Here is a 9,157-nt window from a genome sequence, read left to right as displayed (position 1 = left end):
AAAACCCGGCTATACTGGCGACATGCCGCCGCCAGTCATTGCTGTAGCCCAAAAGTTTTCCAACCTACAAGTGGTTCATGTGCAGCCAATTGTGAGACCATCACTTTTAGGGAGTGATTCTCCCTACCAATTAATAGTTATTATCCATTAATTCAATCCCCTATATTGATGGAAGATTGTGTTAAGAAGACACCTTATATCCAAGGATATTATCTTCCCCTTGAATTCATTATGAATCTGTAGTTCAGTATTGGAGGTGGTCATAGCACTGGGCTGGACAGGAAACACATGTAGATATCTTTCCTACTTTCTAGCTTACTCTATCCAAATTAATATTAATTAAATATTAATTAAATATTAATTAAAATTTGTATGCTGAAATCTGAGAATTTCACTGAATACTTACAGCTTTTCTTTCTTTACAGGAGGAGCATCCCGTGTGCGGGAACAACTTTTACAGGGTCCTTAGTAAGGGCTTCTACGGACATGACATGTGCAAGGCCCATGCTTGCTGCGCAGTCACCAAACGGGCTCTCAAGCACTGGGACCCACAGGTATGTACCGTTTGTGGCAAACTGATTAAAGAGGCTTTTGATGATCAAAAGTCTACTGAGTCTAGGGATGCAGCAAGGGACACGCGGCGAAAATGGGTCAGGGGCTTTCAGAAGAACACCTCTGGCCCATACCTTCCTAATGAGAGGATGAGGGATTGTCTCTTCCCTAATTCATCTGCGGATGCAATTGTTCCCCAGGCTCAACCTGAGATCCCCTTAGTTCAGATTCCGGTAGAACCTGACGTTTCAGAGCATCCAATTAGAGGACAACATGTCTGTTGTCTCGGAGGAGACTGAGAACAATCTCCTAGTGGATGAACTGGAGCAGGAGGATGAGATATCTCCTGAGACTGAAGTCGAGAAAAATTAAATGATTTCGGTATCGTCTGCAGCGGTGATTGAACCGACGCCTTCGACTTCTTCCACCGCACCCCAGGTGGATTCCATTACAAGTATGCTACACTCGCTACTGTCCATGGTGCAGGACATTCAGAAGAAATCGTCCGAGAAAGAAGCATCTTTCCGGACAGAGATTCATCAGCTAGTTGCATCACGTTTAGCCCTGAAGAAGTTAAACGTTAAGGACCTCCCCGCCTTCTCTGACGTTAACCCATGGAGTTACGCAGAGCATATGCCTATGTCGTGGGGGAAGACCTTCCTCTCAGAGAAACTGGGAACAGTTCCTGTAGAGGATATCGAATTTTGGCCTAGTAAAGGGGCCTATCCGGATTGCTATGTTCGTCTGAGGAGGGAACCAGCATCCAAGGAGGAAACAGAGCCGAAACAGACGATTGTCCTTGAACTATCTAAGGCACAGGCCTTATATACAACCACCTTGAAAGAGAGGGCCTTTACTAGTTCCAAGTTGCCGGCTCTCAGCAAAAAGCACCCATCCTTTATTGCTGACTTCGAACGTGCCTTCCCCTTTATGGACAAAGGGTTTAAGGCAGTTGAGGCAGGGAAACTTTGCCCTATACTTGAAGAGTGTAGACCATTTTCCCTCGCCTTCCCTTCAGATGATAAGGATTGGAAGGATGTCCATAACACCTTCACAGTTGGGAAGCTAGAGGCAGATATCGCTGGACGGCAGTTCAACGAAGATCTCCCGAAGCTCTCAGAGTTTCTCCTGCGCAGGGAACAGGAGAGTAAGGAATGTCTCGCTGCTTCCATGTCTCTGCAGACTAGCTTAGACACTATGGCAAGCATCCCAGACACCCCAGATATGTACATGGTCTTTGCCAAACCTCATTTGGCAACAGTCACCAAGGATTTGTACAATTTTATTAAAGCCAAAAGGGCTTGTAGGGAGTTTGTGTTCGCTTCTGCTACAGTGAAGCATGAACCAAGGAAGCTGATAGCTTCCAATATCTGGGGAAAAGACCTCTTCCCAAGTGAAGTGGTCAAAGAGGTCGTAGATAAAGCCGCTTCGGAGAATAGGAATCTCCTCTCCAAATGGGGCTTGTCCTCTAGAAGTAAATCTTCCGCTGATGAGGGTCCCCAGCCGAAGAACAAGTCAAAACGACCAAGAGTGCCCCTCTCGGCCAAAGCAACAGCAACAGCTTCCCATGGCCTCGATGCCCTATACGGTGGCACAACCAGCCACCACCTTTCAACTGGTGCCCCAAACGCTGGCGACCCAGTCGCCCGTGTTCACTCAAGTATTTGAAAGGCAATCAACTACCTTTAAGCCGAAGTCTCAAGGTTCCTTTCGAGGATCCTCTAGACGCCCCTTCAGAGGTAGGGGCAAAAAAGGTGGACGTGGCCGAGGAGGCAAGTCCTCCAACCAGCACTCCAAGTAAGATGCTGCCGGTAGGAGGGAGACTTCTCCACTTCTGGGATCGTTGGACCTTCGATCCCTATGCCCACAGCCTAATCAAGAAAGGACTAGGGTGGAGTTGGAGCTCAACTCCACCAAACTTCCCTCAATTCTTAGAACACTCAACCCCCCGTACTGGAAGAATATGTTCAGGAACTTTTGAACAAAAGAGTTATACGGAAGACAAAGTCCATTAGATTTAAAGGAAGGCTGTTTTGTGTTCCAAAGAAGGATTCGGAAAAGCTCAGAGTCATTCTGGACTTATCACCACTCAACAAGTTCATAGTGAACCACAAGTTCAGAATGTTGACGCTTCAGCACATAAGGACCCTTTTGCCCAAACGGCTATTCACAGTCTCTATAGACATGACGTATGCATACTGGCATGTTCCAATCAACCGTCAAGTTTCCCCCTACCTAGGGTTCAAACTACAGAAAAGAGAGTACGTTTTCAGAGCCATGCCCTTCGGCCTAAACATAGCCCCAGGGTATTCATAAAGCTTGCGAATGCAGTCATTCATCAACTACGCCTAAAAGGAATCCAGGTGGTAGCCTACCTGGACGATTAGCTGGTGTGGGCAGCATCCGAGGAAGAATGCATGCAAGCCTCCAATGAAGTGATCCAGTTCCTGGAACACTTAGGATTCAAGATCAACTTGAAAAAGTCTCGGCTTTCTCCAGCTCAAAAGTTCCAGTGGCTGGGTGTCCACTGGGACCTACAGTCACACTGCCTTTCCATTTTATCAAAGAAGAGGAAAGAGATAGCAGGATCTGTCAAAAGACTCCTTCAATCCGACAGGATATCAAGAAGGCAACAGAAGAGAGTGTTGGGGTCCCTCCAGTTTGCCTCAGTGACAGATCCAGTATTGAGAGCACAATTAAAAGATACATCAGGAGTTTGGAGAAAATACCATCAAACGCTCGAAGAGATCTACAAAGACCGATACCAAATCGTCTGCGATAACTACTCAAGCCATGGTTGGAGGCCAAGAACCTAAGAAACAAGGTACCCTTGAAACCACCTCCTCCAGCAGTCACCGTTCATACGGATGCCTCGAAGGAGGGGTGGGGAGGTCATTCTCATCATTGGAAAGTCCAAGGAACCTGGTCTCCCCTCTTCAAGTCCTTCCACATCAATTTTCTGGAAGCCATGGCAGTTTTTCTATCTCTGAAAAAGCTGAAACTTCGCTGCTCAATCCACACCCGATTGGTTCTAGACAGCGAAGTAGTAATAAGATGCCTAAATCGATATAGCTCTAGATCACCTCACATAAATCAAGTGATATTGGCCATCCTTCGTCTAGCCAAGAAGAAGAGATGGCACTTGTCAGCAGTCCACCTTCAAGGGTTCCGCAATGTGACGGCGGACGCTATATTCAGGGTCAACCCGATAGAATCCGAATGGTCTCTAGACGCATGATCATTCTCTTTTATTTTACGCAAAGTCCCAGGACTGCAGATAGACCTCTTCGCAACGAGCGACAACAAGAAGCTACGCCGGTATGTAGCCCCGTACGAGGATCCTCTAGCGGAAGCGACAGACGCAATGTCCATAGATTGGAACAGGTGGTCTAAGATCTACCTGTTCCCTCCAACCAACCTTCTGCTGAAAGTCCTCGACAAACTGAGATCCTTTCGGGGGACAGCAGCAATAGTGGCCCACAAGTGGCCCAACAGCGTTTGGTTCCCTCTGATAACGGAACTACGCCTGAAGCTGATCCCGTTGCCGGAACCAGTTCTGACTCAACAAGTGCAGAAATTGACTGTCTCTGCATCATCAGAGATAACCCAGAACCTTCATCTTATGATTTTCTCGCCCTAGCGGTCAAGAAACGGTTTGGGATTTCTAGAGACAGTATTAACTTCTTAGAAGAATACAAGTCAAAGTCAACAAGAAGACAATATGAGTCTTTTTGGAAGAAATGGGTGACCTTTGTCAAGGCGAAGAATCCTGAGGAAATATCGACGGATTGCTGCTTGTCCTTCTTCATCCATCTGCATGAACAAGGTTTAGCAGCTAATACGATTACTACATGTAAATCCGCCCTAGCCAGACCAATACTATATGCCTTCCAGGTAGACTTCTCTAAGGAAATCTTCAACAAGATTCCTAAAGCCTGCACTAAACTTCGGCCTGCAGCTCCTCCAAAGCCCATTTCATGGTCTGTGGATAAAGTTCTTCACTTAGCTCAACCCTGAACAATGAAGATTGCTCGCTGAAAGACTTGACTCAAAAGGTGATATTCTTATTTGCACTAGCTTCAGAGGCCAGAGTTAGCGAAATAGTGGCCCTCTCGAGGGATGATGGCCACATTCAGTTCACAGACAGCGGAGAACTGAACCTCTTTCTGGACCCGTCGTTTCTCGCCAAGAACGAGCTGCCCACTAAGAGATGGGGTCCCTGGAGAATCTGCCCTCTGAAGGAAGAAGCATTCCTCTGCCCAGTGGATTGCTTAAAGGTCTATCTTCATAGAACTTCAGACTTTAAGGGAGGTCATCTTTTCAGGGGAGAGACTTCTGGTTCAACGTTATCCTTGAAACAGATAAGGGCGAAAATCACCTATTTTATACGCAGAGCGGATCCAGACAGTACACCCGCAGGTCATGATCCGAGAAAAGTTGCCTCGTCTCTGATTTTCTTTCAGACAATGTTGTTTGAAAGCCTGCGTGCTTACACTGGTTGGAAGTCTTCCAGAGTTTTCTTCAAGCACTACGCGAAGCAATTACAAGAAATAAAATTTCATGTGGTAGCGGCAGGCAGTGTTATAAAACCTGCTGCTTGATTACTACGAAGAACAGGGCACTAATTGGGACTTTTAGTGAAGTGTGTACATGATAGACTTTTAAGGTATATCATGTTGAGTATTGTGTTTAGGAAGACACTATAGACTGTTCCATCTATACAGGTGACACCAAGCATAATAAGCTAACACAAGTTCCAGGCATTCTTATATGCACAGTGTTCCAAGTAATAACAGCATACATATCGAAATTTTATATTTCCCTTTGAGTGGCTAATGTTTCCTTTTCAGGTGAAACTTATTTATTTTCTGTTATTACTGTTTATGCTTTTACGCAGAATTGTTCAGCGTAAGATGTTATTGATTACAACCATTATTTCTATTTTTGTAATAAACAATAGAAGGAATCTTTGTGTCTCTTTTGCCTCAAACATTCGAAATTATGTATAAATCAGAGCATCCTTGATTCTCTTAATATTTAAGGAAATATTGGGGAATTATGGTTTCTACCATTCCAAGCAAACAGGTAAGAACTGATTGTACTAACTGTATATCTTACTGATTTAAGGTTTCCTATATGGTTACAAACCTTTCTGTCTCTTTATATCCAGACTTGGGAGGATTCAGTAACCTATACAGGACTATACTATCTAAGTACAAACTATGCCTTACGTATATAATGACACTAATATACATGCTGTTTGCTAGATTGTTCCTTGAACTTACAATCCTCGGGATTTTTTCTAAAGTCTACCTAGACTTTTCCCTGTAGGGGGCAGGAAGAACTGACATATTTTATGATCAGTTAATTGATGTATAACGGTAACATCAAGTGTCTCTGGTCCAGAAGACCAAATAGGAAATATTTATCTCCAGATAACGGCACTATTGAAAATCCACAGATACATTAATGCTCTGGTAAACTTCCATCAGGACGACATGGCCTGAGCCCAAAAAACGGATTTTGAGCGAAGCGAAAAATCTATATTTGGGTGAGGTAGCCATGTCGTCCTGATGGACCCACCCTCTTTTTGACAAAAGGATAATGAATCCCTCCCTATGGTACTGTATCTGCAACACCTACAAAGCTACAAAGAATGGCTTCGTGGCGCCTCGCGGTGGTGATTTGGCACACTATTTACAGTACAGTAGGAGTGTTGAGAGCATCACCTCTTTAACGACTCTCCTATATTTTTGCCACTTTTCCCTCTCCAAGCGAAAACGCTATTGGGGGTGTAGATAGCTATGAAACGTGTCAAGAATACGTCCTCTTATATACGCGATATCCCTTTTTAAATTTTAAGGGGTATTCACTCCAGGAGTTATAATTCTGGATACCTTTGGTAAATTCTCTGGGATATATCACTGTAGTCAAATATACCTAGGAAGCTACTAACGAAGGAACTTCCATCAGGACAACATGGCTACCTCACCCAAAAATAGATTTTTCGCTTTTCTCAAAATCCGTTATATACACACATAGACATATATATATATATATATATATATATATATATATATATATATATATATATATATATATATATATATATATATATATATATATATATATATATATATATACACATACATAAATATACCAAAGGCACTTCCCCCAATTTTGGGGGGTAGCCGACATCAACAAGAAACAAAAACAAAAAAAGGGGACCTCTACTCTCTACGTTCCTCCAGCCTAACCAGGGACTCAGCCGAGTTCAGCTGGTACTGCTAGGGTGCCACAGCCCAACCTCCCACATTTCCACCACAGATGAAGCTTCATACTGCTGAGTCCCCTACTGCTGCTACCTCCGCGGTCATCTAAGGCACCGGAGGAAGCAGCAGGGCCTACCGGAACTGCGTCACAATCGCTCGCCATTCATTCCTATTTCTAGCACGCTCTCTTGCCTCTCTCACATCTATCCTCCTATCACCCAGAGCTTTCTTCACACCATCCATCCACCCAAACCTTGGCCTTCCTCTTGTACTTCTCCCAACAACTCTTGCATTCATCACCTTCTTTAGCAGACAGCCATTTTCCATTCTCTCAACATGGCCAAACCACCTCAACACATTCATATCCACTCTAGCCGCTAACTCATTTCTTACACCCGTTCTCACCCTCACCACTTCGTTCCTAACCCTATCAACTCGAGATACACCAGCCATACTCCTCAGACACTTCATCTCAAACACATTCAATTTCTGTCTCTCTATCACTTTCATTCCCCACAACTCCGATCCATACATCACAGTTGGTACAATCACTTTCTCATATAGAACTCTCTTTACATTCATGCCCAACCCTCTATTTTTTACTACTCCCTTAACTGCCCCCAACACTTTGCAACCTTCATTGACTCTCTGACGTACATCTGCTTCCACTCCACCATTTGCTGCAACAACAGACCCCAAGTACTTAAACTGATCCACCTCCTCAAGTAACTCTCCATTCAACATGACATTCAACCTTGCACCACCTTCCCTTCTCGTACATCTCATAACCTTACTCTTACCCACATTAACTCTCAACTTCCTTCTCTCACACACCCTTCCAAATTCTGTCACTAGTCAGTCAAGCTTCTCTACTGTGTCTGCTACCAGTACAGTATCATCCGCAAACAACAACTGATTTACCTCCCATTCATGATCATTCTCGTTCTACCAGTTTTAATCCTCGTCCAAGCACTCGAGCATTCACCTCTCTCACCACTCCATCAACATACAAGTTAAACAACCACGGCGACATCACACATCCCTGTCTCAGCCCCACTCTCACCGGAAACCAATCGCTCACTTCATTTCCTATTCTAACACATGCTTTACTACCTTTGTAGAAACTTTTCACTGCTTGCAACAACCTTCCACCAACTCCATATAACCTCATCACATTCCACATTGCTTCCCTATCAACTCTATCATATGCTTTCTCCAGATCCATAAACGCAACATACACCTCCTTACCTTTTGCTAAATATTTCTCTCATATCTGCCTAACTGTAAAAATCTGATTCATACAACCCCTACCTCTTCTAAAACCACCCTGTACTTCCAAGATTGCATTCTCTGTTTTATCCTTAATCCTATTAATCAGTACTCTACCATACACTTTTCCAACTACACTCAACAAACTAATACCTCTTGAATTACAACACTCATGCACATCTCCCTTACCCTTATATAGTGGTACAATACATGCACAGACCTAATCTACTGGTACCATTGACAATACAAAACACACATTAAACAATCTCACCAACCATTCAAGTACAGTCACACCCCCTTCCTTCAACATCTCAGCTTTCACACCATCCATACCAGATGCTTTTCCTACTCTCGTTTCATCTAGTGCTCTCCTCACTTCCTCTATTGTAATCTCTCTCTCATTCTCATCTCCCACCACTGGCACCTCAACACCTGGAACAACAATTATATCTGCCTCCCTATCATCTTCAACATTCAGCAAACTTTCAAAATATTCCACCCACCTTTTCCTTGCCTCCTCTCCTTTTAACAACCTTCCATTTCCATCTTTCACTGTCTCTTCAATTCTTGCGCCGGCCTTCCTTACTCTCTTCACTTCTTTCCAAAACTTCTTCTTATTCTCTTCATATGACTGACCCAGTCCCTGACCCCACCTCAGGTCAGCTGCCCTCTTTGTCTCACGTACCTTGCGCTTTACTTCCACCTTTTTCTCTCTATATTTTTCATACTTCTCTATACTATTACTCTGCAGCCATTCTTCAAAAGCCCTCTTTTTCTCTTCCACTTTTACCTTCACTCCTTCATTCCACCATTCACTGCCCTTTCTCATGCTGCCTCCAACAACCTTCTTGCCACATACATCACTTGCAATCCCAACAAAATTTTCTTTTGCTAACTTCCACTCCTCCTCTAAATTACCAGTTTCTCTTACTCTCACCTCGTCATATGCCATTTTCAACCTTTCCTGATATTTACTTTTTACCCCCGGTTTTATTAGCTCTTCAACCCTCACTAGCTCCCTTTTACATCCACCTACTCTATTCCCCCACTCTTTAGCTACAACT

Source organism: Palaemon carinicauda, chromosome 1 (assembly GCF_036898095.1).
Source record: "Palaemon carinicauda isolate YSFRI2023 chromosome 1, ASM3689809v2, whole genome shotgun sequence".
Classification (NCBI taxonomy): domain Eukaryota; kingdom Metazoa; phylum Arthropoda; class Malacostraca; order Decapoda; family Palaemonidae; genus Palaemon; species Palaemon carinicauda.
Note: the sequence above shows the minus strand (reverse complement) of the source record.